The sequence below is a fragment of the Rana temporaria genome, chromosome 5, assembly GCF_905171775.1.
Source record: "Rana temporaria chromosome 5, aRanTem1.1, whole genome shotgun sequence".
NCBI lineage: Eukaryota > Metazoa > Chordata > Amphibia > Anura > Ranidae > Rana > Rana temporaria.
The window spans coordinates 368,338,329-368,364,850 of record NC_053493.1 but is presented as its reverse complement, the minus strand read 5'-3'; the positions used below and the strand labels follow the sequence as shown (position 1 = coordinate 368,364,850).

At 42.9% G+C, this 26,522-nt stretch overlaps 1 protein-coding gene across 1 annotated transcript in view; it reads left to right on the top strand.

Annotated features, from left to right (window-relative positions):
* Positions 1-26,522, top strand: part of NCALD (neurocalcin delta) — a 135,468-nt gene that overhangs the window by 17,142 nt on the left and 91,804 nt on the right. The gene's annotated exons all lie outside the window — the stretch shown is intronic.

Sequence of the window (26,522 nt, the reverse complement as noted above, 5' to 3'; positions counted from 1 at the left end):
GAGATTCTCTTCATGTAATCTGATGGCACTCGTCCTGCCCCCTCCCTGTCCCCTCCAAGGTAGCGCCAATAAATACAGTATATATCTTTTGTGGCCCTGGGGGCCACAAACAATATATATATATATCCAAATCCCCAGGGGAGCCATATTAAATCAACAGGGGGGCCGCATTTGGCCCCCGGGCCTGACTTTGGACATGCCTGTTCTAAAGCTTTACCTCGTTCTTGTCACAAGTAAGTTGTGATGTGATTGGCCAATACAAGGACCAAAGCTGGGGCTTCCCCGTTCTTGGTAGTTTTCTGAATCTGACCTCTAGTCTCTGAGAATTCCAGTGTGACGGGTCACTTATTGTATATTACAAATGACGGCGAAGGGCGTTTTTGTGAAGGAAAGTGTAAAACACAATGAGGAAGTTGTAGTTTAATATTGTAACTTGGCTTTTATTTATAGTCCTAGAATGAATGCTTCCTTGTTATTCTGACTGTGCTTTTCTTGTGTACACATTTCCCTTAATCTGGGTTCTCTTTTTACGAGGTAAAAAGGTTAATGGTGCTTTTTATGAGCGATTTAACCCTTTTGCTTCTGGAGCCTTTTCATTTATTTTTTATGTTTTACACACAGTACACAGAACATGGAAATGCAAGTGTTTTAATAAATATAAACTGCTAAATATCTTTTCTTCTCAGCAGTATATAGCAGTCTTGTCACTTCTATCAGTGTCTGGTTAAAACTTGTAGGATAAGCTGTTCAGATTTTTTAACATGAAATCCAGGGACATATTTTTTCTTTACTAGTAATGGCAACAATCAGCGACTCTCTGCCCGTCGCCGCCCGCCTCTCAAGTCTTACTCTCCGGGCCCCGGCTACTACTGGATGGGGAGCGGAGGAAGATCACTCCGCCAGGGAAGGCAAGGAGATAGGCAGGTGGCTGGCCAGGATTTGAGCCAAGGCAGAAGAACATGCGAGTGAAGCTGAATGGGCATGCACCCGAAACTGAAGAAATATTCCCTCCGCTCCGACCAGCACATGATCATCAGAAAGGGGCACAGATAATGGGAAAAATACAACCCCCTTATGCTAGTAGGCACGGCGGGTGTAATTCAATTTTTTTAATTTTAATTCTGCAATGACTGTCTTTGAAATTGCCCCTGCCCCCTATTAAATCCAATCTGGGGACAAAACCAGGGACAGACTTTGTCCAGGGATAGTGTCCTCAATCAGGGGACTGTCCCCTGAAACTGGGGATGTCTGGTCACCCTACTGTAGGAGAAGATTCCATTCTCCCCTAATTGTCCTATGAGGCTGCAGGATGCCTGACAGTCTGGACAGTGCTGATTGGCCCTGTGCTGATCAGATGCACACTCCCAAGAAATAATAAAATCTCTAGCAATACACACCAAACTGAGCATGTGCTATGGAAGAAAGGGAGGATCAGAGAAGACAGAAGCCAACAGCCTTTTTACACAATGCAAAGGATTAACCCGTTTCACAGTAAGTACACCAAGCATGCTTTACTGCATATACAGACTGATTTTACTGTTGTGGGTTTAGTAACACTTTAAAATGCACCTTTTAGGCATGAAGATTACTTAACCCCCCCAACTATATATTTTATGAAAACTGAGACTCTGTAAAAAAAAATGACAATTGCAATGTTTTATGTCACGCAACAATTATGCTACCGTCAATATTTTTAGTAAAAAATTCACTTGACGTCATGTGACTGGGGCTGCCCTCCTCCCATCAATTCTTGGGTCTTCGCTAACCTCAGAGCCTTGAGGCACGGGAACAACCCTGTGATATGTACATGTCGTTTTTCTAAACTAACCTCTCCATCAACTAGAACTATGTTTAATCCCTATGACGCTAGCCTTAGGAAGTAGAGAGGGTGGTATATTTTATTTACTTGTGTGTGTGTGTGTGTGTGTGTGTGTGCTTTTATATGTATATATGTATATATATATATATATATATATATATATATATATATATATATATATATATATATATATATATATATATATATATATATATATATATATATATATATATATATATATATATATATATATATATATATATATATAATTTATTTATTTATTTATTTATTTTACATTTCTTCTTTTGGCCTAGGCCAAAATGATTTCATACATCCCAGGAGTCTTCATGGGCCATTTTTATTTTTTTCTTTCATCAGAAAGAGGGGCTTTCTAACTTAACCACTTCAGCCCCGGACCATTTGGGTGGTCAAAGACCAGGCCACTTTTTGCGATTCGGCATGGCATTGCTTTAACTGACAATTGCGCAGTCGTGCGATGTTGCTCCCAAACAAAATTGACGTCAGTTTTTCCCCACAAGTAGAGCGTCAATTTTGAAAAAAATTCTATATTTTTTACTTTTTGCTATAATAAATATCCCCCCAAAAAATGTTTCCCTCAGTTTAGGTGGATACGTATTCTTCTACATATTTTTGTTAAAAAAAATCGAAATAAGCGCTTATTGATTGGTTTGCGCTAAAGTTATAGCGTTTACAAAATATGGCATAGTTTTATGGCATTTTTATTAATATTTTTTTTTACTAGTAATGGTGGCAATCAGTGATTTTTTTTTCGTGACTGCGACATTATGGCAGACACATCGGACACTTTTGAAACATTTTTGGGACCGTTGTCATTTTCACAGCGATCAGTGCTATAAAAATGCACTGATTACTGTGAAAAGGGTTAAGTGAAGGGGTTAGGTGAAGGGGTTAAGTGTTTCCAATCTATATGAATAAGGAACATGTGCTATTTACTACTAACCAGCTCATCAGCCTGCCCTGACTTGCTGCTGCCTATTTAAATGTGGACTGGTATTCTGCTTCTTCAACTTTTCTTTTTTTTTATTTCATTTTTTCCCTCTGTTTAGATGATCCTCCTTATGTTATTTCAGTTGTTATTTATTACTAATCTATTCTGTATGTGATATCTGCTATGCTTATTTTTTTTGAATATCAGTATATGTATTTGGTCTGTCTAGTGCTTAGGCGCAGTTCTTGTCTTGAACTGTATTTGGCGCTTAACAAATAATAAAATCAAATAAAATCAAGTGTTAAGGGGTTAAGTGTTCCCTGCATAGTGTTTCTAACTGTAGGGGGGATAGGCTCTGTGTCACATGACACTGATCTCCGCTCCGAGTACACGGAGCCGAGATCAGTGTCGTTCTCACTAGGCAAAGCAAGGAGATGCTTGTTTACACAAGTATCTCCCCGCTCTATACCTTCGTGAGACGATCGCGGGGATTGAGTCCGCGGGACCCACGGTCCTACTCACGGGGAAGGCGGCAGGCATTTAAAGGGCCACGTACAGGTACGTGGTTATGCCTGTCCGTGCCATTCTGCCGACGTATATATACAGTGGGCAGTCCTTAAGCGGTTAAGCACACCTTCCTGCCTGCATGCCTGAGCTAAGGGCAGAGGGATTTCAGGAAGTAAATGCTACATAATTTACCCTTCCTTGCTCAAGATGGCCACAGCTAGAAATGCAAGAGGGTTGTTTTTCAAAGTGATTTCTCAACAAATAATAAAGCATAGAGACATGGATAGATTGGGCGAGGTTACTTTGAATATTAAAAATAAATAGCATTTTCTGTTTGTGGGTTTTCAATACAATCAAGTTCCACTTTAACCAAAATAAATGGGTTCCTACAAAATCTGCAGAGATTCTCTGTATATCTGTAACCTTTGCTTGCTATAAATAGTCTGCAGACCTCATCCAATTAGTTCCACATCTTGCCTGTGTCCTTTTTAAGCACAGATCTCTGTATAATGTGTGGAATCCTGTGGTTTTCTCTGCGTGTGACGACTGCATCTGTCCTCCGTACATTATCAATAAGGCCGCTATAGTCTTCTCTTCCTATTCAGCTTACTCATTCTTAGATGTTGGGGTTGCATTATGTTTTTATTTTTTTCACCTGGCGATTCTGCCAGTAAGTCTGTGTTTGTTTTTTGTTTTTCAACAGATAGAGCTTTCTTCTGGTGGTATTTGATCACCTCTGCAGTTTTATTTTTTTGCGCTATAAACAAAAAAAAAAAAAAAAGATTTTGCCAAAAAAAAAAAAAAATTTTTACTTTCTGCTATAAAACCTATCCAATATTTTTTTTTTTTTTTAAAAAATACAAATGTCTTCATCAATTTAGGCCAATATGTATTCTGCTACATGTGTTTGGTAAGATAAAAATAAAAAATCCCAATAAGTGTTTATTGATTGGTTAGCGCAGGCATGTCCAAAGTCCGGCCCAGGGGCCAATCGCGGCCCGCGTTCTGGTTTTAAAACGGCCCATCTGGTTATTTGGACACATTTATCTTTTGTGGCCCCCGACGATCTCCCATTGCCAGGGCCACAAAATATATAACTGCTGGCTTCCTTGGAGGGGACAGGGAGGAGGTGGGACAAGTGCCATACATACAGGAGGAGAATTTCCTGTTTACGGGCGGGCTCTGTAATAGGAAGTCCCGTCTCCTGCGCTGCCATTGGACAACCGTTCTGCTCATTAAACGAGGTGGGACTTTCTATTAAAGAGGCTGCTGTGTAAACAGGAGATTCTCCTGTATGTAATTTTTTGGCATTCGTCCTGCCCCCTCCATCAGGCTGCATTCCTGGCAATGGTGGGTGCTGCATTCCTGGCAATGGTGTGTGCTGCATTCCTGGCAATGGTGGGTCTGCAGATGGGCACTGACCCTTATTTTGCTTCACAGTTCTTTTTTTAAAATTGTATGTCTTTTTTTTCCTGAAATTTCCCTCTTAAAATGAAGACGCGCGTTATATGCCAATAAATACGGTAAATCCAAATAATACGCCTGAGCTCATCTCTTTACTCACACACAGCCACAAAGGCAAGAGAATTCTTGTTGGGCCGTGTATTAGAGCTTGAACGAACACACTTGGACCGAATTTTAATGGTTCCAAGAATGTCAGGCAAAATGGTCGGCCCTCATGCATGTTCACTTCATCAAATCTGGCCCTCTTTGAAAAAAGTTTGGACACCCCAGGGTTAGCGCAAACGTTGTAGCGTCTACAAACTATGGGATAGATTTATGGATCTGTCTTTTTATTTATTTTTACTAGTGACTTATAGTGGGACTGCGACATTACGGTGGACAATTTGGACACTAAGTGACACTTTTTGATACTTTTTTGGAGACCAGTGACACCAATACAGTGATCAGTGCTAAAAAAAAAATGCAATGTCACTGTACTAATGACACTGGCTGGGAAGGGGTTAACATCAGGGGCAATCAAAGGGTTAAATGTGTCCCTAGGGTAGTGATGGCGAACCTTGGCACCCCAGATGTTTTGGAATTACATTTACCATGATGCTACACTGCAGAGTGAATAAGCATCATGGCAAATGTAGTTCCAAAACATCTGGGGTGCCAAGGTTCGCCATCACTGCCCTAGGGAGTGCTTGCTAACTGTGGGGGAGGTGCTTTAACTGTGGGAAGATAGAGATTTGTGTTCCTGAATAGCACAAAAAAAGGAGCTCTGTCTTCCCTACTAATAGAACGGCGATCTGCCTTGTTTACATAGGCAGACCGCTGTTCTGCCTCTGTCAGGAACAATCGGCAGGTCCGCCGGACCTGCTGATTGGCCCCCACTGGTCCAATCACAGCTGGAGCGGATATTCAGAATCGTGTACCTGTACGTGATTCTGTGCAGGGGAGCCGCCGCCCCGCAGTAAATGTACGTGGGGCGGTCGGCAACAGGTTAAAGTGGTTGTAAACCCTTACATATACTCAGTGAAGTGACTGGCCTCCGATGATACGCCGAGATTCAACAGATCCACCTACATAAGTTGCACCTGATTTACCTTCAGCCCTCTCTCCTCTAAAGCTGTTCAAAGTATAGAATTGAGACAGCTACAGAAGGCAGGGGGTGGTGGTGTGATGTCGCACATGTCACAGCATAGAGCACCAAGCTGAATGTAATCTGAGACCTGAGTGGAGAAAATGGACCCCCCATCACACAGCCTCATAGGGAAACATGCACAGCTGAGGCTGTCAATCACCTGCTGCTGTGTTGGAAGGGGTGTGGGGCCATCTCCCAGGATTGTCTGGTGTTGGAATAGATTGTCAGAAGTGACTCATGCAGATAGCAGAGGAATAAGAGAGGGGGCTGTAAGCGCGCTAGGTGCTTTGGATTGAGGAATGTATACACTAGAGAAGGATATGCTTTGTTCATGTTTTAATTGCAGGGGTTTACAACCACTTTAAAGGGAAACTATTATATCTGCCTCAGCTTCTACCATGTGCCTTGCACAAGTTCGGTCATGGCAGCATGCCCAGCTTACTATACATTCTAAAGAAGGCTGTGAGAGGTAGGATTATTTTATTGCAGAGGAGACATTGGGGCTGATTTACTAAAGGGAAATCCACTCTGCACTACAAGTGCACTTGGAAGTGCAGTCGTTGTAGATCTGAGAGATAGATCTTAAATTAGGGGAAGCTCTGCTGATTTTATCATCCATTTATATATTTTTGGGAGATATTTATTATAGCAAAAAGTAAAAAATATTGTTTATATTTTGTTTATAGTGCAAAAAATAAAAACCGCAGAGGTGACCAAATACCACCAAAAGAAAGCTCTATTTGTGGGGAAAAAAAATATTTTGTTTGGGAGCCACGTCACACGACCGCGTAAATTGTCAGTTAAAGCGACACTGTGCCGAATCGCAAAAAGGGGCCAGGTCCTTAACCTGCATAATGGTCCGGGTCTTAAGTGGTTAAGAGATCAACCTGCCCAGCAAAAGGGGCGATTACAATGATCAGCTTTTATTTATGTAAAATCTTTATCCCCCAAAAAACTATCACTGTAACTGCTTAAAAGTGTTAGTTGGAGTTCACGTTTATAGTCAAGTCCATGTAAATCAGCCAGTGTATCTAACACTACCCTCTGCCTGGATTGACAATGCTGCTGTTCAAAGGTGTCTCCATTGCTCCTCATCTGCAGAGTGTAAATTCAGCTGCCCGCTTTCAGAAAGCTCAATCGAGCTGTATAAATCCTGCACTTTGAACTCATGTAGAGCAGAGAATGCTGCCGATAAACGGGTACAACGTATGCAGTAAGATTTGTTTAAGCTTAAGGCACACGGGATGTTTTTACAGCAGTTGTTTTTGGCTTCAGAATTTTTTTTTTTTTACGGTCAATAAACTCTCCATCATGTATCCTATGTGTCCATGCAAACATAGGGGTTGATTTACTAAAGGAAAATCCACTTTGCACTGCTGGCTCTGATAGGCACTTCCACAGCCAACCAGCTGCCGTTATTCAGATGGCCGGCGCTCGCCAGGGGGCCGGCCATCTGAATAGTCGGCGGCAGCGGCAATACGTAGATTGTATCAGTGGCGGTGCGGGAGCGAGAGGGGGCGGCGCTCCGGCGCCCTCTATGGACGCACCGCCACTGCTTGTAGTGCAAAGTGGATTTGCCTTTAGTAAATAAACCCCATAGGCTATTATCAGCAGTTTTTGGCTGGTGCGTTTTTTGGCTTTTAAAAAAACCCAAAACTAGTGGGTTCTGAGAGGAGTGTTTCAGCTCTAAATACACTCTAATGTCAAACGCTTATAAACGCTCAAAAACGTGGCTCACCGGCGCGTTTTGATGTTTTTGATCCATTGAAAATATATATATTTTTTAAACGCTAAAGAAAAAATGCTAAAAAACGCTATTGCAAAAAACGTTGAAAAACTCACTGCAAAGCTACTGGTGTTTTTATAATGTTATTTTAACATCCAGTGTACATGAGGCCTTAAGCTAGCCGCAGTTAAAAAATACAACCTATTGTTATTCAGTCTGCATTATAAGCCAGTGGGTTTCCAGAGGCAAGCCAGAAGGCAAATCAGCTTTTTTTTCAGGCTTCACCTAAGCTGTGGGGCTTCTAGCTTTACAAACAGTCAGGATGGGGATATGAAAGCAGAACACCTATTTTTAAAATCTACATCGGGTAAGAAATACGAAGTTTGCCACTACAGGCCTGAAAATGCTTCTTAAGCCTGGTACACACAGCCGGTTTTCCCGACAGCGAGAAAACTGCCCAAAAACGTCCAGGCAAAAAAAGAGAACCAGCTCTTTTTTCCCACTGGGAAAACTGGCGGACTTTTGCCCGGCGTATTTTTTTTTGCAGTTTTCCTATGGGAAAAAGTGCGATGGAGCATACACACGGCCGGGATTCTCGACCAAAGCTCGACTTTCCTGTCGGGAAAACCGGCCGCGTGTAGGGGGAAAGACTGACCAAGCAGGTTCTCGGCTTTCCCTTCTGGATTTCCGACGGGAACCTTTCCCGTCGAAAATCCTGCATGAGTGTACAGGGCATTACACATGTGATCCATAGTTCTTTTCATACGATAAAAAGATACGGTTGTATGTGAAGCTGATGCTCTAGGACAGACTTTCCCCAAAAATAAGACCTACTATGGTATGATTTTCTGGGAGCACTGCAATATAAGCCCTACCCCTAACATAAGTCCTAGTTTAAGGTGGTTGTGGGATCCCGAAATGCACTGTATTGCAGTATTGTATGGTGTGTTGTATGTTTCTGTGATCTATTTGTGCCAGGTACACTGACCTCCCGCTGCTCTCCTCTTCTGCCAGCGGGGGATCTCGGGCCTCCCTCCCTCTGCAGGGCTCGGAGCGGGAAGGAGTGCTTCGGTGGGCCATGGGTGCAATGCTGTGAGAGGGTGTTTGGCGCAGGTGGATTGCGGAGACATGCACGCCCCGGTTCTTCGTTGGTCTTCGGGTTTCCCGACACCATTATGTCCAGTGTGGAAAGCCAGCTGTGACTCTTTGGGTCTACACAGCCAGCTTCCCACCACGCTGCGCTTTCTGATTGGTCCCACAGCCTCATGGGACTTGTGTTGTGTCCCAGAAGGCTGCAGGTGACCTTTTTTACGCTAGGCAAAGTCAGTGGACTGGGACTTGAGGGCTGCTTTTTAATTAAAAAAAAGGTGGAAATTTTCTGAAATTATAATGCTGCTGTTGTATATTGCGACATGTCAGGAACTGATCCATGTTAACTTACTAGAAGATCCACTTGAAACGATACATATAAAGGCTAAAAATTGTCAAACATAATGAAAGTAAATCAAGCAATGCAAATGGAGAAACCTTCATTCCTGTAGTCTAATATTTTTTACAATGACCATTAAAGATTTCATCTGTGTCCTCCTTTTTTTTTTTTTTTTTTTATAACAATAGAAGATGCTGAAGAAGCGCAATCGCTTCTCTAGCTAAAGCGCCCTTCATAGTGCCTAGAGCATCATGTAAATATTCAAATTATGTAGAAGGAATGGAGTTTTTCCACTTGTACTGGGGGGGATGATGGGATTAGATGAGTGCACGCCAAATGCAAATCTGGGGATTTTCTGAGAGCTGCTTATAGTTTGCATAATGTTTGCTCAGGGCGAACACTTAAATAGTGTTGTTAATGTTGCTATTTTATTTAGCTATATGCTAAAGGTGCAACTTTACTAGTATACTTTTACAAACATTATCACCTTCGAGGATTATTGAACTCAAAACGGAGAGCTCGCTGCCAGCCGAGGGCGGGAGGTGGAGCAGGTCTGCCCTGAGATGCACTTCATCCTTTCCTGAATGCTGGGGGTGGACCTGCATGTCACCTACCATGGATTAGCATCATGAGTTGCCATGGTGCAGGTGGGAAACTCCATCCTGGCCCTAGAGCTTCATTGGTTGTTATGCTGCTGGAGGCCAGCCTGCACCTTGGCAGCACTTGATGCAGATCCGAGGCAAACTGCATCCCGTGATTACGGCACCCCCAAGGAAACATAAGTGGCACCCCAGTGTGCAGCGGCACCTGGGTTGAGAAACACTGGTGTAGACCAGTGTTTCTCAACTCCAGTCCACAAGGTGCCCGAACGGGTCATGTTTTCAGGCTTTCCATTATTTTGCACATGTGATTTATTCAGTTTCACTGCCTTGGTAATTACCACAGCCGTTTCATCTGAGGGAAATCCTCAAAACATGACCTGTTGGGGCACCTTGAGGACTGGCGTTAAGAAACTCTGGTGAAGACTGGTTTGTTAAAGGAACACTCTAGTTGTACTTAAAATGTTTGCATTTAGGCCAACCCTGGTGACACAGTGCGCACATGTACATCAGCCTACTGGACTTGCATCTCATGGCCGGAGACAGACAAAGCTCCAACATGCCCCCATAGTGTACTTGTGGGGTATTGGCCAGTCGCTATGATGGGCAGCCTTACTGGCATGTGAAGAAGGCACAAGGGGCAGGGAAGCTTCAGCACTATCAAAACAGCCTTAAATTCAGCTGTAACAGGATGGTTTCACCTGTGTCTGCACTTTTAAGCTGCAGCTGTCCCCCCCACTACAACGCTGTATCCTGGCCTAGACCAACAAGGCCCAGGCCTAGGGCAGTACTTTCCAGGGGGGCAGCACAGAAAGAGTCCCCACTGCCTTACGCTACACTGTTAGTGTAGTGCCAGTCTTATGGGGTGGACTGGGCTGAGAGGCAAATTAGTCTAGCCCCCCCTGCTTCCAGTGAGCGGCGGACATTCCGCAATTGTGTGGGGGGGGGGGGGCACTGCTTCTAATTTTGACTGTCCTATTTTTTACCATCCCTGTCCTATTGCAGAGATGTCCCTTCACTTCCTGCCCCAAAGCTAAACAGGAAGTGAGATGAAATCTATGCAAATTAAGGGAATTCATTGCCCCCCAGGCCCTCAGAACTAGCTAGCCCTCAGGGCGGGTCTTAAACAGCAAGGGGTGTGGCCTTGACAGAAAGGGGTGATATGAGTTTATTCAGGCCTAGGGCAGCACAAAACCTAAATACACCACTGCCCCACTACCATAATCGTGTGTGAATGCATGGTTTCTAACCTAAAAAATATCTATTTTAAGACGCTGGGATTTCAATATTATTTAAGTGGGCAAATGCAAGTAGGTTTTCCAAGAAACTCAGTGGTTCTGGTAAGGGCTCATAAATACGAGCAGAAAAAAACGCTGTGGATAGATGTGCGCTGCGCATAGTTTTGTGCGCAAATAAACAAAGCCCTATAGTAATCAATGAGCACATACACAAAGCTGCGCCTATCTACTTTTGCATTTAGCTGGGGGAAAAAAAAAACACATCTGCCTCCAAGGCTGCACAGATCTGCAGATTTTAAATGTGAACGCACCTTAACGTGCATGTGCGTGAATGTGTACCTATTCATTTGAATGAAATAAGAATTGTACACATCTAAATGCAAGTACTTTAGATGCGTTTTTGCAGGATCTTCTGCCAGCAAAATATGCATATGTCTGTGTGAATGTCCCTAAGGTAGTTTTCAAACAAAAGGGCCTCGATCAAGGGATACCCAAACGTAACTCTGAGTATGAAAGTACAGGGGGAAAAAGCATCAAACCAAAAGGTAACAGTCCAGTGTGCCTTTAATTATTTGTAAATCGATCACATAAAAACAGCCAAGGCATTTTGAGGGCCGTAGCTCTCCCTCTTCATCAGGGCCTAAGAAGGAGACTACAAGTCGAAAGGACTTGAAGGAAACCATATCCAAATGGATCAATATTAGATCAGATGTAAACTCTCCTCTTCACAGGGCACATTTGTGGACCAAAAGGAGTTCACATCCGATCAAATATTGATTTGTTTGGATATTGTTTCCTTTTGAGTCCTTTCAAGTTCTAGTCTACTTTTTAACCCCAATGTAGGGGGGAGGCGGGGTGTTGAATGTCTTTATTTGATCAATTTATGAATAATTTTAGTCAACGTGGACTCTACCTTTTTTGGTTTGGCACAGTTGAGGTCAAGCTATGTGATGGGAACATGATGAAATTGATAGATTGGACATGTTTCGGGGGCCAGGTGCCCACTCATCAGGAGAAAACGCATACCATATCTGGAAAAAGGTACCAAATAGGATCTAATATTTTGAAATCCTAGCACCTTCAGAGGCAGTTCTCAAACAAAACAGACCTCCCTCATTGAAATAACTCAGAAAAAGGCGCCAAAGGTGCTTTCAGTTATTCATAAATCGATAAAAAAAACAGCCAACATGTTTTGTGATCACTGTATTTCGCCCCCTTCCTCTGCGCCTAAAAAGTGAACTAGAACTTAAAAGAACTCAATGGAAACTATATCCAAATAGATCAACATTAGATCGGATGTAAACTCTCCTTTTGGACTGCAAATGTGCCCTGTGATCAGGAGAGTTTACGTCAGAGTTAATAACGATTTATTTGGATGTAATTTCTTTATTTTCTAGGTCTAGTTCGCTTTTTAAGAAGGGAAACTACTGTGGCCACCAAAACATGTTGACTGTTGTTTTTTTTTTTTTTATGTTTTTTTTTGTTCATTACCTTTTTAGCTTGGCCCCTTTTTTCTTACATTTTATACTTTCAGTGTATTCTTTTAAAATCCTGATCCTCCCTCTTGTCTAAGACCATTGCAGCCATGAACTAACAAAAGCCATGGAACATAGATAAGGTCTAAGTACAGGCAATAAAGCGGTTACCTTCATGACATATTAATTATGTTATTAAGGTAACCGCTTTTATTGCACGTACTTAGACTTTATCTAAGTTCTGTGGCTGTTGTTGGTTTTTGCATTTTTGGTTACAATGACAACACTTAAAGGGGTTGTAAACTCTTTACAACAACTTTGTGCTACAGGTAAGGCTTACTGTAGCTCAGTGCCGATCCTGACCTCCCTGGGGCCCTAAGCAAAATGACATGGCACATTAAAAATGAGAAGCGGGGAGCGCTGATGAGTGACAGGTCACATTAAAGAAAGTTGAGAAGCGGGGGGAGGGTGTTCTGTGTGCCGTTGCTTCAGTCAGTGTGTCATTACGGCGGGAGTGACGTCTTTGCGCGCAGGAATGACATCTTTGCGGCTCCGGCCAATCACAGCCCCGGAGCCGCGATACCCGGAAGTATACCCCTAGAAAGATGTTGGCGGCCGAAGTGGGTATGAGGATGGCTACGGGGGCTTCGATCCCAGGTAAGTAATTCATAATAAGGTAGTATGCTATGCATACTACCTTGTTATGCCTTTGTCTTGCAGGGTTGTTTTTTTTTTTTTAAACCAGGGTTTGCAACCATTTTAACAAGCAAATTGGTACAATTGAATAAAACTCCTGGTACTTGAGTCTTGCATAGTGAGCCTATAGGGCTGATCGGCCCTGCTGTAGCTACCCAGGATATCGTCTAAACCTGCACTGTTTAGGAGATATCCCCTTTCCCCTGCATGTGCCGATGTCATTGGCACATGCTCACTGAGGCAAACTGAAGCAATGGCACCTGTGTGCCGTTGCTTCAGTCAGTGTGTCATTACGGCGGGAGTGACGTCTTTGCGCGCAGAAAATGACATCTTTGCGGCTCCGGCCAATCACAGCCGCGGAGCCGCGATACCCGGAAGTATACCCCTAGAAAGATGTTGGCGGCCGAAGTGGGTATGAGGATGGCTACGGGGGCTTCGATCCCAGGTAAGTAAGTAATTCATAATAAGGTAGTATGCTATGCATACTACCTTGTTATGCCTTTGTCTTGCAGGGTTGTTTTTTTTTTTTTAAACCAGGGTTTGCAACCATTTTAACAAGCAAATTGGTACAATTGAATAAAACTCCTGGTACTTGAGTCTTGCATAGTGAGCCTATAGGGCTGATCGGCCCTGCTGTAGCTACCCAGGATATCGTCTAAACCTGCACTGTTTAGGAGATATCCCCTTTCCCCTGCATGTGCCGATGTCATTGGCACATGCTCACTGAGGCAAACTGAAGCAATGGCACCTGTGTGCCGTTGCTTCAGTCAGTGTGTCATTACGGCGGGAGTGACGTCTTTGCGCGCAGAAAATGACATCTTTGCGGCTCCGGCCAATCACAGCCGCGGAGCCGCGATACCCGGAAGTATACCCCTAGAAAGATGTTGGCGGCCGAAGTGGGTATGAGGATGGCTACGGGGGCTTCGATCCCAGGTAAGTAAGTAATTCATAATAAGGTAGTATGCTATGCATACTACCTTGTTATGCCTTTGTCTTGCAGGGTTGTTTTTTTTTTTTAAACCAGGGTTTGCAACCATTTTAACAAGCAAATTGGCACAATTGAATAAAACTCCTGGTACTTGAGTCCTCTGTGTTTTCTTGTATTCATTTACTGCAGCCATGAGCATGAGAAGGAGGTTGCACAACCCAATTTGAGAATGAGAATAAGCTGCAATTCCACCTGGTTGCAGTGAAAGAAGCTTGAATGCCTGTAGGTGATATGACATCAGAACAAAGGCACAAATGAATGTACTTTCTGATTTTTTTTTTCTTTTTTTTTAGTTGTATTGCATAGAATAAGTGTCTCACTGATTGATTTTACAGGCATCCCAGTAGATGTAGATCCAGTACCTCAGTGAATTAATCACTATCTGTGCCTCGCAGGCCACACGTTTAGTAATAGGTTTTCCATCCCTGCCAACATATACAGGGGATCTGCCAGGGCTTAGAGTGAGCTGACCTCGGAGATGTACTTAGAAGATGCCAAATATCTTAAGAGCAGATTCAGTTTCTGTCGCGGTATCAGCTACAGCGCTGCATGGGTACTTGGCTAGCTAAGGACAGGAATAAGAAACGATAATACATACTGGCAGCCGGTTTTTGCTTACACGTGTGTCAAATTCAAGCACATTGCGTGGATATGAATAAGTCTTCTGGTTTTTGGCATCCAGTATAAGTGATCCTTCAGGTCTGCAGGCTGGGCATTCCCGACACTAGGAGTAATTATGAGTAATTATTAATAAATGCCCCAGGAAGGCGCCATACTAAAAAATGCAAGCCTATGGTCATCCAATAAAAAAAATTATCTAAGCAGTCCTCATTTGTTCCATCTGTCAAAAATGATTTAATAAGCTGTGTCTCCACTCAAGAACTAATGCCGCGTACACAGGACCGTTTTTCGGGTTGTAAAAAATGCCATTTGCCTTGCCTACACACGATCGTGGAAAAAAAAATGCTCTAGCAAAGCGCTGTGATGTACAACACGTACGACGGCACTATAAAGGGGAAGTTCCATGCGGATGGCGCCACCCTTGGGGCTGCTTTCGCTGATTTTGTGTTAGTAAAAGACGGTTTGCGCTTTTCAGTCTGTTACAGTGTGATGAATGTGCTATCTCCATTACGAACGGTAGTTTTTCGAGAACGAGCGCTTCCGTCTCATAACTTGCTTCTGAGCATGCACATTTTTTTCACATCGTTGAAGCCCACACACGACCATTTTTTACGACGTTAAAAACGTTGTGAAAAATTTGAGCATGTTTAAAATTTTTAATGGCCATTTTTTACATCGTGAACAATGCTCTGGAGCCCACACATGATCATTTTTAATGACATAAAAAAACTGAATTTTTTACAACCAGAAAAACGGTCGTGTGTACGCGGCATAAGACTTGGTATAGATAATTTTGGGACTTGTGAATATAGTAATAATAGAAATGCAGTAAAAAAAAAAGGTTAGCCATCTTGTGCGTAGCAATATGTAACGTGTATCACAATCACATTTTTCATGCATAGGCGCCCCAACGCATGCATTTGTTTTTTGTATATGTGGGGTCCAAATGTAATAGTCCCCATGCACACATTCATAGACATGGCTTTTTCTTTAGCCCACCAAGGATTCCTCAAAAGGGTCCAAGCATTACTAACCACTTCACGCCCAAGGATGGCATACGACGTCCTGGACTTTGAGTGGGGATATCTGAATGATGCCTGCAGTTACAGGCATCTTTCAGATATCATCCATTTCAGCTGGCGATTCCCTGCACCATGAAAACAATTATAGCGGCAGTCTCCTCCCCTCCTACTAGGCGTCCAATGGGATCGCCTGTCCTTTCAGCCAATCGAGTGACAGGTCTCAAGACCCGCTTCCTGTTTGGCTGGGAGGAGGATCAGTGTTAGAATACTGAATGTTCATTCGCTATCATAACACACCTGGCTGGGCTCCATTTGCATTCTCTGCACCCTGAGCCCACCATACTTTGAAGCCTTTTAGAGGGGGGCCTCTGTGCAGACTCTGATGTAAGGGGGGCCTCTGTGCGGACTCTGATGTAAGGGGGGGGCCTCTGTGCGAACTCTGATGTAAGGGGAGGCCTCTGTGTGGACTCTGATGTAAGGAGGCCTGTGTGCAGACTCTGATGTAAGGGGGGCCTCTGTGCGGACTCTGATGTAAGGGGGGGGCCTCTGTGCGAACTCTGATGTAAGGGGGGGCCTCTGTGCGGACTCTGATGTAAGGGGGGGGCCTCTGTGTGGACTCTGATGTAAGGAGGCCTGTGTGCAGACTCTGATGTAAGGGGGGCCTCTGTGCGGACTCTGATGTAAGGGGAGGCTCTGTGTGGACTCTGATGTAAGGGGAGGCTCTGTGCGGACTCTGATGTAAGGGGGGCCTCTGTGTGGACTCTGATGTAAGGGGAGTCTCTGTGCGGACTCCTGTGATCATGAAAAATCTTAGATCCATCACTTTTCCACGCTCTATGGGCCACTTGACTGGACTTGCCCCCCAGGCCTAAGGCTGCCAGCCCTCCCCTGGCACCCACCATTGATGAGCTTTGTTTTCCATTAATGTGTGATAGGAAAATAGACAAGACCCTTCAGGTGAATGGGGAAGTGCTGCAAATGCCCTTCGACCCCGGGTATTGCATGAGGTTCCGGCACAGTGGTGTGAGATTATCAGGGTTAAAATAGGTGGTGAGGTGGCAATGTATTGCCTCCCAGCCCACCTGTTAACCACCTTTTAAAAAGTGATCCAAGGCAACAAGAGGACAGAAGTGACAAGAGCAAGAGTTGCCATGACTGTGACGAGCCCTTATGCATATTACACATATTTTCAGCAGATTTTTACAAGTCCAGTGACTATTCTTAAGAAAATTGCTTTTTTGGGGGTGACATAGTGACCTGGTAAGTAACATAGCGTTAACGACCTTCTGAAAAGTGATCCAGGGCAAAAATAGGGCAGAGAAGTGACGAGAGCAGGAGATGCCATGAGTGTGAATGGGCCCATATGGATGTCACACACATTTTCAGCAGGTTTTGAGTCCAGCGGCTATTCTTAAGGAAATTGCTTCAGAATGGGTGGGTGACATGGTGACCTGGTAAGTTACATAGGGTTAACCACCTTCTGAAAAGTGATCCAGTGTGACGATAGGACAGAGAAGTAACAATAGCTGCCATAAATGTGACAAGCCCTTATAGATATGACACATTTTCAGCAGGTTTTACAAGTTCAGCAGCTATTCTTAAGAAAATTGCTGTATAGGGGGTGACATAGTGATCTGGTAAGTTACATAGAGTTAATTACCTTCTGAAAAAAACACCTTCATAGCGTTGCTTGCCAGATCCTAAAGGAGCAGAAGCTGCGTATTACTAACATGCTGTTGTTGCATTGAGATGGGTAGTGGTTTTGCACACATTTTTTATTTATTATGATACAGACTAAAAGCTACAATTGTAAATCCATTTTATGCAGGGAAACTATGCACTATTGCTTGTGAATATGTGGTGGTGTGAGCCAACAGATGCAGCTTTTTCTCCTTGCTGTCTGTTGTAAAAAAAACATGTTTACAGAGCTCTGTAGCCCAAACGGAAAGTGTACACACATGTGGATGGGTCAGAGCAGTAACTCCTTCCCCTCTCTCTATGCAGATCTATCTGAGGTTTCAACGAGAGACGGTCTGTCTAGTTTGTGAACACGTGCAATATTTTGAAAACCTTGGGGGGGGGGTGCGCATTTATCACATAGTAAATATACTAAATAGGAGCAGCACTGAGATGTGAACAGAGCCAGGATACTACAGTGTTGTCCCTGTGTTTTCTGAATTCTCCCTGCAATAGTTAGTTGTGTTCTGTAAGGCTGGATTCAGACTTGTGCATTTTTTGTGCTTTTTGCATTTTGTAGATTTGCACCACAGAACCACAGAGTGTGTTCCATAGGAATCCATTGTAAATGGACTGTAGTGCAAAATGCTAAAAGCACTAAAAATGCATAGGTGTGAATCCAGCCTTACAGAGGAATGCTTAGCTGTTAGAGCTGCACAATTAGGGGTAGATTCAGAAAGAAGTTACGCATATTGTATTCAGAAAACAAGATACGCCGGAATTTGGCTAAGATCCGACTGGCGTAAGTCTCTTACGCCGTCGTATCTTAGTTGCATATTTACGCTGGCCGCTAGGTGGCGCTTCTATCGATTTACGCGAGGAATATGCAAATTAGGTAGATACGCCGATTCAGAAACGTACGCATTTTTGTACGTCGTTTACGTAAGGCTTTTTCCGGCGTAAAGTTACCCCTGCTATATGAGGCGTATCCTATGTTAAGTATGGAAGTCGGGCCAGCGTCGAATCTTCCGTCGATTACGTCGTTTGCGTAAGTCGTTCGCGAATAGGGCTGTGCGTAATTTAAGCATTGGCTTTTTGCGGGTTAATTTGGAGCATGCGCACTGGGTTGCGCCATTAGTCAAAAACGTCATTTACGTGGGGTCATGTTTTATTTGCATAAAACACGCCCACCTCTTCACAATTTGAATTAGGCGCGCTTACGCCGGCAGATTTACGCTACGCCGCCGTAACTTAGGGCGCAGGTTCTTGGTGAATACAGAACCTGCCTCACAAAGTTACGGCGGCATAGCGTATTTAAGTTACGATACGCCCGCAGAAATTTACGCTAATCTACTCCTTAATTGTCAGAAAATCGCGACCTCAATTCAACCCCCCCTCATGGTCTTAAGCCAGCATTTTCAGGATCCATTAATGAGCCGTTCTCTGCTCACTCACAACTGTCAAAAACAAAAAAAAACATCAGGCAAATGTTAATCAACATTGCTCAGTGCGGAGATAAAAGAAAACCTTGTAACAATTTAGTTCTTTTGGATCAAAGGAATGCACTTCGGTCTGTAAATGAGGTCCGTTTTAACCACTAAGGGTCCTTTCACACAGGTGATCCACCCCGCCGGACATTGCTTTGCTCAGGAGGGGGATCGATCCGCTGAGCAGGCGGATGGCAGGCCCTTTCCGCTCACTGTGCAGAGACAGACCTGTTAAGCCCTGTACACACGATCGGATATCTGATGGAATCTAATCCGATGGATTTTTTCGTCGGATATCCGATGAAGCTGACTTTCATCAGTCTTGCCTACACACCATCGGTCAAAAATCCGACCGTGTCCAAACGCGGTGACGTAAAACACTATGACGTGCTGAGAAAAATGAAGTTCAATGCTTCCGAGCATGCGTCGACTTGATTCTGAGCATGCGTGGATTTTTGACCGATGGACGTCCACACGGACGATTGTTTTTTTTCTATCGTTTTTTTTTTTTATCCATAGGAAAATTTTAAAACATGTTCTATTTTTTTTTTTCACCAATGGAAAAAAAAACATGATGGGGCCCACACACGACCGGTTTGTCCGATGAAAACGGTCCTTCGGTCTTTTCTCATCAGACAAACCGATCGCGTGTAGAGGGCTTTAGAGCCCCGCTCTCTTCTATGGGGAGATCGGATGAAAACAGACCGCCTGTTAGCTTTCATCTGATCCACCAGACGGATGGAAAATAGGGTCACCATCCGTCTGGATTTCACAGGCAGGATCTGATAGCAGCGGGTGTCAGAAGACAGGTCTCTGCTGACATTTGCCTCTCCATAGGAGTGAATGGATTGTCCGATCAGGTCCCCCTGAAAAACTGACAGGCGAGCCTGATTGGAAAGCCTGTGTAAAAGGGGCCTTAAAGTGGTTGTAAAGTCAGAAGGTTTTTATCTTAATGCATTATATATGCATTAAGATAAAAAGTCTTCTGTGTGTAGAAGCGGCCCCTAGCCCTCTAATACTTACCCGAGCCCCCTCTTTGTCCAGCAATGTTCCTTGGCCGCCTGGGACTCTCCCTCCTGATTGGCTGAGGCACAGCAGCAGCGCCATTGTCAGTTAGCCATTCGGGGTAGAGGGGGTGGGGCTGAACGGCAGCTCCGTGTCTTAATGGACACTCGGCTCGGGGGGCCCCCATAGCAAGCTGCTTGCTGTGGGGGCACTCAACAGGAGGGAGGGGACAGGAGCAGCTAAGAGGGGCCAGAGAAGAGGATTGGGGCTGCTCTGTGTAAAACCAACTGCACAGAGCAGGTAAGTATAACATGTTTGTTTGTTTAAAAAAAAAAAAAAGACTTTACAATTGCTTTTTATGCCACGTACACACAATCGTTTTTAATGTCATGGAAAAAAACGACGTTTTTCTCGACGTGATTCTTGTCAAGCCTGCCTTGCATACACACGATCGTGAAAAAAATGCTTGAGCAAAGCGCAGTGACGTACAACGGCACTATAAAGTGGAAGTTCCATTCGAATGGCGCCACCCTTTGGCTGATTATGCAAATTTCCCTTCTCATAACTTGCTTCTGAGCATGTGTGTTTTTTTCCCCCAGTCGGTAAAGCGTACACAGGACCGTTTATCACGACGAGAAAAACGATGACGTGAAAAACGACGAGAAAAAATAGAGCAGGTTCTAAATTTTTAATTGACCATTTTTCTCATTGAGAAAAATGCTCTGGAGCCTACACACGATCGTTTTAATGACCAAAAAATTTGAATTGAATTGAATTTTTCTCGTCATGAAAAACGTGTGTACGCGGCATAAGACTAATCATTTTCCTGACACTTGTTGTTTACAAGTTAAAATATTTTTTTTTGCTAGAAAATTAACCCCCCCCCCCCAAAAAAAAAAAAAAAAAAAATATATATATATATATATATATATATATATATATATAATATAATAGTGTGTGTGTGTGTGTATATATATATATATATATATATATATATATATATATATATATATATATATATATATATATATATATATATATATATATATATATATATATATATATATATATAATAATTAGTGTGTGTGTGTGTATATATATATATATATATATATATATATATATATATATATATATATATATATATATATATATATATATATATAATATTGTGTGTGTGTGTATATATATATATATGCAACCGTGTTTCGCCGAAAATAAGCCCAGGTCTTATATTAATTATGCCAACAAAAGACACAGTAGGGCTTATTTTTGGGGTAGGTCTTACCATGTAATGTGCTGTCTTCTCTCCCCCTCTCCCTTCCTGCCTGTCAGGAATCCCCAGTGTTAACTGAGTTAAAATGCTTGTAAAATCCTATAATCCACTCTATTACAGTAGTATATAATGTACAATGTTTGCGTTTCTGTAATATAATTGTGCCAAATACATTTGTTATAGCGCCGCTCTGCACTTCTGTGACCCGCCGGAGCTCTCTTCCCTACAATTATATTACAGAAACACACACATTGTACATTATAAACTACTGTAATAGAGTAGATTATAGGATTTTACAAGCATTTTTACCTAGGGCTTATTTTTGGGGTAGGGCTTATATTGCAGCCCTCCTGGAAAATAACGCTAGGCATTATTTTCAGGGTAGGTCTTATTTTTGGGGAAACGGGGTATATATATATATATATATATATATATATATATATATATATATATATATATATATATATATATATATATATATATTATACATTTTAGCAGAGACCCTAGAGAATAAAATGGCGGTCTTGCAATATTTTATGTCGCACTGTATTTGCGCAGCGGTCTTTCAAACACAATTTTGGGGGAAAAAATACACTTCAGTGAATGTGTTGTGAGTTGTGTGCTGCCAGTACAGAGGCCAAGCTGTCAAAAACGGCTTTCAGTCTATCGTAATGATTGGGAGCGGGTGGTCAGGACTGCCTCCCGATTAAATAACTACTATGACAACCAATCACATTGGTCACGTGATCAGGCAGACCTGATCACACCACTGGCTTTGTTTGGAATGCTGTATAAATATAAACCAATCAGCAGGCTCATAATATTCAGGATGATGGTCAGTGCTTCTGCAGGCAATTTTAGGCAGCAATTGAATGTGTTCTGATCCAAGCCGAATGACACAAATGAATAGAAGCTGAGCACAGCGGGCCACACACAGAACACTGGCAGGCCACGTACATGTTCTGTTTTGTAGGTCATGTTAATCTTAGTTAACCACATAACCCATAATAGATGATTTCCTGTTGCTACAACTGTCGTTTTACTTATAGCAACGTAGGGTGTGCAGATGTTGCTTTAGTATTTACATCCATTGATAAAAGTGTACATTACAATACAATTAGTTTAGTCCTGAGTTACTTAATAACTAATGGCTTTTGCTTGCAGGAATAAGTTACCAGAGTGCTGTATAGTTGAAGAAAAAATTCTGCCGTTCTGTAAAGTAAAAGGTTTATTTAAAAGTAATCTCCGGGCAACAGGTAATATACACAGATGACATAAATATGAGGTTTTACCCATCTAAACATTTGTGTTCCTGTCCATCCAGAGGTCATCCCTCTGCCCGCTCGCCATGTTCATAGCTCACTTGCTTAGTGTTCAATTCTGCCCCTTTCTCCCCCAAAAACCAATTCTGCCCTTCCTCCCTGCTAAAACCAATTCTGCCCTTCCTCCCTGCTAAAACCAATTCTGCCCCTTCCTCTCTGCTAATACCAATTCTGCCCCTTCCTCTCTGCTAAAACCAATTCTGCCCCTTCCTCCCTGCTAAAACCAATTCTGCCCCTTCCTCCCTGCTAAAACCAATTCTGCCCTTCCTCCCTGCTAAAACCAATTCTGCCCCTTCCTCTCTGCTAATACCAATTCTGCCCCTTCCTCTCTGCTAAAACCAATTCTGCCCCTTCCTCCCTGCTAAAACCAATTCTGCCCCTTCCTCCCTGCTAAAACCAATTCTGCCCCTTCCTCCTTGCTAAAACCAATTCTACCCCTTCCTCCCTGCTAAAACCAATTCTGCCCCTTCCTCTCTGCTAAAACCAATTCTGCCCCTTCCTCCCTGCTAAAACCAATTCTGCCCCTTCCTCCCTGCTAAAACCAATTCTGCCCCTTCCTCCCTGCTAAAACCAATTCTGCCCCTTCCTTCCTGCTAAAACCAATTCCGCCCCTTCCTCCCTGCTAAAACCATTTCTGCCCCTTCCTCCCTGCTAAAACCAATTCTACCCCTTCCTCCCTGCTAAAACCAATTCTGCCCCTTCCTCCCTGCTAAAACCAATTCTGCCCCTTCCTCCCTGCTAAAACCAATTCTACCCCTTCCTCCCTGCTAAAACCAATTCTGCCCCTTCCTCCCTGCTAAAACCAATTCTGCCCCTTCCTCCCTGCTAAAACCAATTCTGCCCCTTCCTCCTTGCTAAAACCAATTCTGCCCCTTCCTCCCGGCTAAAACCAATTCTGCCCCTTCCTCCCTGCTAAAACCAATTCTGCCCCTTCCTCCCTGCTAAAACCAATTCTGCCCCTTCCTCTCTGCTAAAACCAATTCTACCCCTTCCTCCCTGCTAAAACCAATTCTGCCCCTTCCTCCCTGCTAAAACCAATTCTGCCCCTTCCTCCCGGCTAAAACCAATTCTGCCCCTTCCTCCCTGCTAAAACCAATTCTGCCCCTTCCTCCCTGCTAAAACCAATTCTGCCCCTTCCTCCCTGCTAAAACCAATTCTGCCCCTTCCTCCCTGCTAAAACCAATATTTGATGCCTGCCTGGCTTTCATAATATTCACCTTCTGTCTCCACTTTGACTTCCATTTGCTCCCTCACAACCCCATCATTCCACCATCGTATGCCCGCTCTTGGGTTTAGCATCACAGAGCTCTAGTGGGCGAACAAGGTGGTGGAAGTTAAGTATAACTATGGTGGGAGGGCAGCGGTTAAAGCGGAGTTTCACCCACATTTAACGCTGTGCATCATCTAGTTAATCCATGCATTTTAAAACTGAATTGGCTATTTCTTTTTTTTTTTGGGGAGGGGGGGGGTTGTTTGACCTTTTCCATTGTTTTCTTGTTCTCTTCCCATGTACCCCACTGCAGCAAGGTATGTAATTTCCCTGATTGCTTTGGGCCCCCCGCGGCCTTCTGGGACCTGTGTGCGTCCCAGAAGACAAAGGGACCACTCGGCAAGTGCAGCGCGACTTGCACATGCACAGTAGGCAATCGGCCGGTTTCCCTTAGTCAGCATCTGCACTCAAAGCCGATGGACAAATCGGCTTGGGGTACTGACATCACGGGAACCCTGGACAAGTAAGTGTCATTATATAAAAAATTGGCAGGTACAGTATTTGTAGCTGCTGACTTTTTAAATGTGTCTTTGTATGGGCTGAAACTCCGCTTTAAGAGCACCTGTTACTTCTCCCTTCATGAGCATTGTATAGATTGAGGAGGAACCTCGGTCTATTTTCATTTTTTTTAAGTCAGCAGCCACAAAAACTGTAATATATAGCTAGATTCAGGATGGCGGGCGCATAGTTGCGGCGGCGTAGCATATGGCATTTACACTACGCCGCCGTAAGTTAGCGAGGCAAGTACATGATTCACAAAGTACTTGCCTGCTAAGTTACGGCGGCGTAGCGTAAATCGGGCGGGCGTAAGGGCGCCTAATTCAAATTCGGCTAAGGGGGCGTGTTTTATGTTAATGGGGGTTGACGTGACGTGATTGACGTATTTTACGAACGGCGCATGCGCCGTCCGTGTACATATCCCAGTGTGCATTGCGGCAAAGTACGCTGCACGGTCCTATTGGTTTCGACGTGGACGTAAATACCTATTCACGGACGTCTTACGCAAACAACGTAACATTTTCAAATTTCGACGCGGGAAAGACGGCCATACTTAACATTACTAGTCCAGCTATTTGATGGAATAACTATACGCCTGAAAATGCCTTAGGTAAAGGGCGTATCTGTACTGCGTAGGCCGGGAGTACGTTTGTGAATCGGCGTATCTAGTGATTTACATATTCTACGCCGACCGCAATGGAAGCGCCACCTAGCGGCCAGCCTAAAAATTACACTTTAAGATACGACGGTGTAAGACACTTACGCCGCTCGTATCTTAGCCTAATTTAAGCGTATCTGGTTACCAGAATACGCTTAAATTTGCGTTGGCGCAGATTCTGACTTAGGCTGGCGTATCTACTGATACACCGGCCTAAATCTTTATGAATCTGCCTATTTGGGCGGAAACAACTAATCGATTAATCGACAACTAATCGATTATAAAATTAGTCGATTACAATTTTCATAATCGATTAATCGGCCAGTAACATAATGGGGTTAAAAAAAACTAAAATGAGCCCTTTATAGTACAAAAAGAGCAAATCGCTACTGTAAATATTACTTTCACTGTCCCACAGTAAAAAATGAACCCCTTACAGTAGCGATTATTTGCTCTTTTTGTACTTATTTTAGTTTTTTTAACCCCATTATGTTACTAAACATCTCAGGCCTGGGGTCACACCTCTGTGTTTTTTGGTGCTTTTTGTAGAAACACACTACAGTTCATTTACATGTTTTCCTATGGGACACGTTCACATCCATGATTTTTTTTAGCTGCTGCGTATTTGGAAAGGGCAAGGACTTTTTAATGCAAAACGGTGCTATTTTTTTTTTTTTTTTTGGTTCAATATACTTCAATGGAGAAACTGCAGAAAAGAATGTAATGTGTTTTGCGGCAATTTGTGTTTTGTAATCTGCCCAACAACAAATTGGCACAAAAAAAAAAAAAAGAAATATGCAATTTTTTTTTTTATAAGGCTATTATCCTTTTAATCGAAACAATAATCGGCCAACTAATCGATTATGAAAATAATCCTTAGTTGCAGCCCTAATATTATATATATGTATATGTGTGTATGTGTGTGTATATATATATATATATATATATATATATATATATCTATATATATATATAAAACTCAACGTGTGTATATATTTTCCAGCATCACGTCCAAACGGCTAAAGATATTAACATGAAACTTGGCACACATGTTACTTATATGTCAGCAACAAACATAGGATAGGTGGTTTAACCCTTACCCACCCCCATTTGCCATGGTCGGGGTTTTCCTTTAAAGTCCCATTCAACTCTATGGGAAATACATGTTACTTCATAACTTCCAAACGGCTGTACATATTTCGATAACACTTGGTCACATGTTACTTATATGTCCACTTAAACTATAGGATAGTTAATTTATCCCTTAACTACCCCCATTTGTGAGGGTCGGGGTTTTTGTTTAAAGTCCCATGCAAATCAATGGGAAATGTATGTTCCCACATAACTTCTGTACGCCTGGAGATATTTCAATAATACCTGGTACACATATTACTTATATGCCAAATAAAAATATATGACAGTTAAATTAACCCTTACCTACACCCTTATATACAAGATGGGTATATTTATATTACTATGATTTTCCTCCCCAAAAGGTTAAGATAGGAAGACCGGGCAACGCCGGGTATTCAGCTAGTATATATATATATAATATGTGTGTGTGTGTGTGTGTGTGTGTATATATATATATATTTTTAGCAGATAAAATGGCGATTGTTGCAATATTTTATGTCACACTGTATTTGCAC